Here is an 8521-nt window from a genome sequence, read left to right as displayed (position 1 = left end):
AAAAAAAAGAAGAAGAAATGAAGTAAAAGCAAACATGCAGAGATAATCCTTGTGTTGGGTGTTTGAACTCTGAATTGAGAAAAACTCTCATTTTGTTCTTGCAGAGATATCAGACGGCATATTGGCTTTGACCAACTGACTGCAAAAAAACTGCAAATCTTGAAAGCGTCTTAAGTGTGCAGGGTGAGGAAGTTGTGGTCCCAGCAAACCCAAGACCGTCTGACCTATCAGAGGCAAAAAGGTCGGGGTCATTTCACTTGACCCCTCCTCCTCGGCCAGATCAAGCATTCCGACTGCAACAAACATACAAATATCTCCCTTCACACGTGCCTTTACGCTCTAAAGCCAATCAAGGCGAGCAATGTTTTCTTTTGTATGCTGCACATAAACAAAAAGTGATTGAACATGTAGCTCCTTGTTTTTGCAGCTTTCATACTGCACTGTCAATTTGTACAGCTGCTACATAGGATTACTTATGATATATAAAATTTCATTTACCATAACGACAAACACTGTGAACAAATGTTTTCTTTCTGACGCAGACGATGATTTGCCGATGTGGCAAACTGCAGTATAGCGCCAACTACTGCCAAGGAGGACTTACTCAATGTCAGATTTTCTTTGACTTTCGTACCTGTGGCTGGTGGCCAATGTTTTGACCTTACACAGCCTGATGTTACACAATTTGTATCTGCCACGTACAGTCGCTTTACAATTTAATTTTATTATAGTTTTTGCCGCGTAATAATAGATCCACATATATAGATTATGCCTCATATTTTTTATTTTACTTCTCGCAGGTTGCCTGTTTAGACCCCATGTGTGTGTTTTTTTGCTTTGTATTATTTTTTTTATCTTTTGATAATTTACATTATATTGACATGCATATGGATGGTAACAATTTCTTTATACAGGCCTCGATAATAAACACTTTCACTTTTGAATTAGACCAACTGCCGCTCTCCTTATCGCCATTCAGCCCCTTCATCTCAGCAAACAGCCACACAGACGAAAAACCAACAAGCCAACTGCTGCTGGACGACAACAAAACGCATATTCCGAATTCCACCACCGTTTCACAGACAAAACAGCAGCCATTTTGTGCCCCCGCCTCTTGATAGTACTCAAATTTGTTCTCATCTTTTCATTTTCTCATCTCTCCTCCCCATCTGTGTGGCGTAACTCCTCTTGCTCTCATTCTCTCCCTCGTCATCCCTCACTGTCACTCGGCAGCTCTCAGCCATTGACCTCCGACCCCCAGGCAGGTTCATCGGCGGGTCAGGATCCTAGTGGGGGGGGGGGGGGTGTTGTAGGGTGGGAGGTCGGTTACTGGGGGATGCCAGCTTCCTGCTTTGACCATGGATACAGAGCCTTCACCACTGCTGCCATAGCAACTGGCCGAGATGGCAGAGAGAGCTGGGGCTCTCGTTTCTGTAATATGCCTGTGAACCTACACGCGCGCACACACACAAGCAAAGTGGCGCACACACAATCTCATTTGTGCATGTTGAACCTAATCAAATTTCTTATTTGGGCTGGCAGACTGCGCTAAAAAAGAGTTTTTGAAGTTGGAAGATTGATGAGAATCCTGTTTGGGCTGCAATTAATTGCTGTATAATTAGACTTACAAGTTATTTATTGGAGCAATTTGGGGAATACAAGAGCCTGGGGATGTATAAAATCATGAGCCGCATGCACTTTAATGACGTCCCTTTGCATGATTTTTTTTTTTGAAGATGTGCTCACAATGTTTTCCCAAGTTAGTAAAAATAACATTGATGTGAATTTGAGGTCTAGAGGTCGAATATAGGTGAGAGTGATGTGTAGAATAAAATGCAATGATGGAGAAGGAGCTGTTAGTGTATTTGTATACATTTTTGGCTGCGCGCATGCAGGTGCGTGAAGCTTTGAGGCAACGTGTAGCGTGGACTGCCCAAGGGCTTCGTGTTCACTCCAGGTGGTGTCCAACTACAAACACACTGCTCACTAATAATTATCTCCTGTGTTTGACTTTATTATCCACCTCCATATTGTTCTGCTTCTCAGTTCCGTACATTTCCTGTCTGCTTTTCTTATCCTTGCTCTCCCTCTCTAAGTCAGCCTTCTTTATTGCCATCTTATCTTTGGTTTGGACTTTTTCTGACTTTTCCACTTAGTGCTCACCTCATTTTCTCTCTCGCTCTCGTCGTCTTGTCTTGCCGTTCTCTGTCTCTTGTTGCTCAAACAAATATGATGAATGAGGCCATTTGTGTCTCTCTGAAAAATGGGCTGCGATCACAAAACCTTTGATGTTTGACAGCTTTAATGATACATCCTGATGAATCGATGTACAGTCATTTTTACTGCATGAGACTTACTGTTTCGCCATTCTCGCCCGCAGACTGCCACTGAGGACTGTGTGTGAGTGTGTGTGTGTGTGTGTTTCCATCCATTTTTCTGGACTTGCATTCCGCCGCCTTACATGCTTGGTGACAATGTCAGCACACTCAAGCCAAAAAGCTTATCTCAAGTGTTTCAAGAGGCTCTTATCAGTTTTAGGGGTAGTAATAGGGTGGGATACTTTTGGTGGCACTTCAACACTACACACTTACATGCAGGCTGGCTGACGATGAATAATATGCAGTGTGTGTGTGTGTGTGTGTGTGTGTGTGTGTATGCGTGTGAGAAGCCAAGCAAACACGTCAGTTTATATATTACATTATATATATATATATATATATATATATATATATATATATATATATAAACATAAAATGGTCATGGTTTACAATTATGTCACATTACATAAAAAATCTTAATATTTATATTAATTAATTTTTTTTATGTAGCCTACTTAAAATACACTTTTCTAAAAAACAATCATGTAATTTTTACATTATTATTATTTTTATGTAAATAATGTATTTTAATTAGGCTACTTTAAAAATGTAGAATCATTTTTCCGCAATTGTCATTCGGGCCTTATTCATTTGTGTATCAATCACGAGGTTAGCTTAGGAAGCATTTCAGACAAAATGCGAGGACAGAATCACACCGTTGCTGTTCTCCCATTTCACCAATAGGTGGAGCTATTTGCATGAAACAGGCCACACGGCTGCTGCCTTCAAATCCCTTTCAGTAGTAAGAGCTAATCAAATTGCCAGTGTGTGTCATTTACAAGGGGTCAACTTCACAAGAGTAAAAGACCTCAACCCTGTTTGCACCTTATTCTCTCACCAACTCCGGAGTGTAGAAGCCAGCCATGACTTCCTCTTAGTAAGATATTCAAACTGATAATCATATTGAAATGAAGGTTTTCATAAGCACACACAATCTTGTGAGATATCGTGCATTCTTTAAAGCTGATAGATAAAAGCGCCGCGAGGCTCATGCCACATGAGGGATGAGCCTCGCTATTTGTAGATCTTGGCGAGATGAATAGCGCGGTGCAGGCTGGTACTCCGAGAGTGCACGGCCACTATCTTATCACTTCCCTTAATCGGTCTGATAAAGTAAATGAGTTTGCTATATGTGTGCAAACCTTCTGATTCATTATGAGCTTGCTCAGCCTGGAGACTATTTATTGACAAGGCCGAGGAGTGCGTGATGAATGTGAGGTGGTCTGCCGACATACAATATTATGTGTGCAGTGGTCCCTTCACACACTCGGAAGGAAGAGTGATAGGAAATGAAGTAGTTGCTGTTGTGTGAGCTTAAGTAGAGGCTGGTGGAGCCTCCTCGATTAGACTAAACGAAAACAGGCATGTAAGTCATATTGCTTGCATTTCCTTAAAAGTAGGGGACAGTATGTTTGTCAACAGTTTCCACTGCATCTTCCTTGTATTCAACAGTAACAATGAAATGAATCCACTCCGGGTTGCTTTTTCAGATTTTTTGTCTCTCAACTCTTCCATTCTTGTTTGTGGGACTCAAATCACGTTTTACCGTAATGGGACGTTCAAGATGGATACATTTATAACATCAAAATCAAATGGCAGATTTTTGCAGATTAATTTGTATTTTTTTTTTTTACCTTTTATGAGCTCTAAACATTTGTAGCAGTTGTACACAAGTAGCACTGGCCTCATATCTCATATCCCCTAAATACTGAATATAAGTATAATGAAATGTGTTGATAAGGTCATCCTATGGACCTGGCATTCAAAACAAAGCTAATTTTTACAAGCATTGCTGAGATTAGGAATGGAAGTTGTGCAAGGAATTGACCTGTTTGTCACTATGATTTACCCAACCTTAAGTCACGGATTGTAAAAAAAAAAAAAAATAATAATAATAATAAATCATAGAGCAACATAACCCAAACTTAAATGTGTTAAATTAAATATGACACACATTTATATATTATAAATATTAACGTCCTTATAACATCATTAATTAAATGCCCTGCATTCTGGGAACTGGAAATGAAAGTAATTTTTTTAAACAATATATTTACATTTGACCCAAGCTATTTGCAACTAATAGCGTCCAGGCTGGCCAAAAATCCACGTATATATCTTTGTAAACAATTTCAACAGTCAGCTACTATCCTCCGTAATAATTCACGGTCAATTTGTCATTATTCCAATACAATGTTATATTTATAAATATAGTTTTGTTTTATATAGATTTGTCACAGATGCAAGTATTGAGTAATTTGCTTATGAGACCAAACTGTATGAATCATTACTGATCAATATCAATTGCGCATCACATCAAATTGTCAACTTCACACTTATTATGTACAACAAATGGCATGCAAGTTGGCCTACAAGCTTATTTATAGTATTACAGAAGAGTTGAAGAAGTTTCTAAGATATTAATTCTTTCTGTAGGAGTGGAAAAAGTGCTCCCTATCCAAAAGAGTGCATACACTCAACTCAGCTTTGAACACTGCATTGTGTTCAGTGGTAGTTATCAGCAAAACAAATTAGTCAATAAAGAAGGTATGGAGTTGTCCCGGGAGGAGGATCCATCTTTGTGTTGAGTGGCAGCTCTGTCAATGAGCGCAAGCGTATGTAATACGCTGATACGTGAGTGTGTGTGTGTGTGTGTGTGTGTGTAGTGCGGAATGCAGACATTTGGCTCCCAGAGTTGAGCGATGCTGTTATCAAGGATGCTGTTAAGCACACAGTAGTCTACCTGGATGGTGCCCTAATCAGAGCTGTGTCTCCTGCATTAACATTATCTGGAGCCGGGCTTGGGTTGGTCTTTGCTGGCCCTCCACTTTGCTTGTGCTGCATCAGGTGGACAGGGTCCCTCTGTCTCCACTGCGCTCGTAATGGGCCATAATCCTGGATGAGCCGACCTGGCTGTATTGGAGAGTTTATGCTAGTAATGCGTTCTAAGAGAGGCCATATCCATCCATCTGGTCACTAAATCAGAGATGTAGCTTAAATAGGTGATGAATGAAATGCCCCCGACTCTTCTCAATTACAAATGGTGAAATATGTCTCAGTTTAAGTTCCATTTTGAGCCAGAAACGTCTTAATGCTGGCATTTTATTGACACTCTTAAGAGAAATAATTTATAATGGCAAAGAGAGACGCTTCTTTCGGAATCATGATGAAAATAACAAAAAGACGCCATTTTGTTGGGGGACGGAAACAAGGATTGCCAGTGCCAGTGTGCCTGCTCAAGGACACTTCAGAAGCACTGATGCTTAATGACACAAAGCTTGAACCCATTTACTCTACTCCAATCAATGCATTCACTCACATGCCCTTCAGGGATGCAACTAATGATTATTTCATTTATCAATTTGCAGCTTATTGTTTAGATTTATCACTTAATCATTTAGGTGAGAAAATGGCAAGGGATTGCTTGAGAAATCATTTTTTCCTAATTATGTAAAACCTGCGATGGCATATTGAAATTGCTTTTTTTTTTGTCAGACCAACAGTCACAAAGCTGCTCATATGAAACAATTATCTGGACTACAAAAAAATAGAAGAAGATATTCATAAAGTATGCCTATTTGTATATATTTATATTGTTTGTCACTTTATGTCTTTCTCTAATGACTATACTTTTTGCTCATTTCTATGTTTACAGTAAGAAGTCTATGTGTATGACATAAATAACTGATGTGGCTGTCTTCAATGAGGGAAAATATTTTAAATAATATCATTAATAACTACTGCGACCTACTGTAACTTATTAATGTCCTTCATTATTGTGCTTTCATTTGAAGGACAAGAAGGCCTTTTATTTTGAAGGTGGTCTTATTACCCACAATGCCACAAAAGGAAGTTGACAATGGACAGGTGTGTGGTTGTGTGTGAAGAAAAAAACAAGAAGCAGTACATTACAGAGGTATAGGATGTCTTTTCTTTATTTTTTTTTTCATGCTTTGCACTTGTAAAAATCATGTGCGTACCAACATGTTTTGACTATGCTAACTGTGTTTTAGCTAACACTACCTGAGAGGTGGTAAAGCTAATGCTAATGCTTGGCTAAATTGACTGCTATATCTTGGCCTAGCTTATAGTTATAGTGTCTGTGCTAATTCCTGCTAGCTAGCTAGATTACTAGCTACAATGTGGCTGCTAACCTTGTTTGTATGTCGGTGGACTGATTGCTGATCCTGGTAGCATGTATATTTTTAAGCTGACATTCATTGTTGTTATTGTGGGGAATTTGTGTTTCTTATTTGTAGCATTGCTCATTGTCATCCATCGGTAGTTGGGGGCGGTCCCACAGAAATGTATGGCTAGGTAGTGCACTTAACTCCAGTGACAGTAATTTAAAGGCTCAGTCTGCTTTGGTATGTCAAATGAAGACTTTTGAGAAAGTTGATTTGAAACATTTAAAAACTAGTCTGTTATAAATGCAAACGGTAAACCCTCGGTTGATGGATGACCCTGTTCATGAACAAATCAGTACACAATCAAGATTTTTGAACATATCTTGCCTTGTATGAGGAATTATACTTTAGTTGGTGAACAGTCACATTTTCTTTTATTAGCTCTCTCACTAGCCCTCGATACGGCTCCAAAGAGAGTAAAAAATAGCAAGCAATAGTGTGTTTACCAAGCCATTGATTAAGTGACCGATTATTATTTTTAGAAATATTTTTTTAATGAGATTGAAGATTTGCTATCTCAATGACCTGAACTCGCGGTTTGTTGTAATGAATGCCCAGAAAAGCAACCATATAGTGGAGGATTTGCAGCCTTAGCTTAACTTTTCATAGCTGACATCATGTTTTTTTGCTTGAATGTCTTTAAGAAATGTTCTATCAAATATCAATCCCACACAATTGACTGCATTATTAATTATAAATGAATCGATTATTTTACCTATATGGTCCTTGTTAACAGATGCTATTTATGGAATTTGTAAGCATTTCAATTTTCCTTCCATTTGCCTTCTCGCATTAGATACTTTACTAATTATGCGATTCCATTAGCAACGACTGGAGCCAACAAGTCCTGCTTCAGGTGTACTTTTTGTTTAATAACTCTGTTGTGATGGTCGTTGGGCCAGCTCTCAGACATCAGGAGCCCGGTGCCCACAGTAGAATTTTAAGAGTGGAAGTCGCAGCCAGCTTCCTGCATTAGTGTACCTACTTTGCCCCATGGCTCCACTCGGGGCGCGCTCGGAGACATACTTGGCCATGTCTTGTTCGCAACTGTCTGCAGGCCACAGCCGCATGTTGCCATATAGATGCTGATACTTCCCAATTAGTGACTGAGCAGGAGACATTAGTGTGCTGGCAGACACATAAATGGCATGGAGATGAGATCAATTAGACTTAGAGAGGAAAGTTGTGAGGCCCCTGAATGGCTGGCGGCGGCTGGTCAAAGTGAGTTGTCAGCTGTTGGCATGTGGATGTCTGTCAGTCCTTCTGTCCATACTCCGAAGTTAAATGTTAGCCCGAGGTACAGTACAAGCTTGTCGCGAGGTGTTTAAGCTCCACGGGGTCAAACCTGCTACAACGCCTTGTGGTGTTCGTGTCCCCGAGGCCGCGTCACCAGGTTATGAGTAATCGCGCTGCGTTTGCGTATGCGTTACCATTGATTTTGTCTGGGCTCCCAGCTCCCCCAATTACCTCCTACTCCAGGCTGCCAGTCGGGGGTTGGGGGGCAGGAAACAGGCGCCTCGGCGAGCTGTTTGTTTACACTGCTAATTGCTCCTGTTGCTTCCTTTCATTAGCTCAGACTGAGCTATTGGGCTGCTTCACACGACTAAGTGCTCTTAGCCAGTCTAGGGTAAATATTGTCGATGTATGCAACGCCGGCAAACATATTGCTGCAAACTGGAGATTTCTATAATGAGGACTGCCTTCTTCTAATAAAAATGGTGTATGTGCCAGTTTAGCTCGGCACTGTCTGGTTTGAAATGGTAAATAACACTTACTGCTGCGTAAATAGAAGAAGGATGTCAATTGAACAACAATGGAGGACATCCAGTAACTATTCTGCCTTCTTCTTTTTGGACTACATCTTTTTATGACAAAAAGAAGACAAGCTTTTGTCTCATCATATTTCTAGCTCCATCCTTTGAAGGGGAAGTTTGCAATATTCATAAATAGGGCTAG

The 8521-nt window shown here is 40.0% G+C and overlaps 1 long non-coding RNA gene across 1 annotated transcript in view; it reads left to right on the top strand.

The window, feature by feature from the left end:
- The first annotated feature begins 6232 nt into the window (after nt 1–6232).
- The window catches only part of LOC144034753 (uncharacterized), a 44804-nt gene continuing 42515 nt past the window's right edge, over nt 6233–8521 (top strand). Inside the window, exon 1 of the long non-coding RNA XR_013288280.1 lies at nt 6233–6294. This is a non-coding gene — a long non-coding RNA (uncharacterized LOC144034753). The remainder of the gene's footprint in view (nt 6295–8521) is intronic.

This window comes from Vanacampus margaritifer, chromosome 1 (assembly GCF_051991255.1).
Source record: "Vanacampus margaritifer isolate UIUO_Vmar chromosome 1, RoL_Vmar_1.0, whole genome shotgun sequence".
NCBI classification, from domain to species: domain Eukaryota; kingdom Metazoa; phylum Chordata; class Actinopteri; order Syngnathiformes; family Syngnathidae; genus Vanacampus; species Vanacampus margaritifer.
This window is presented reverse-complemented; position numbering and strand designations above follow the sequence as displayed.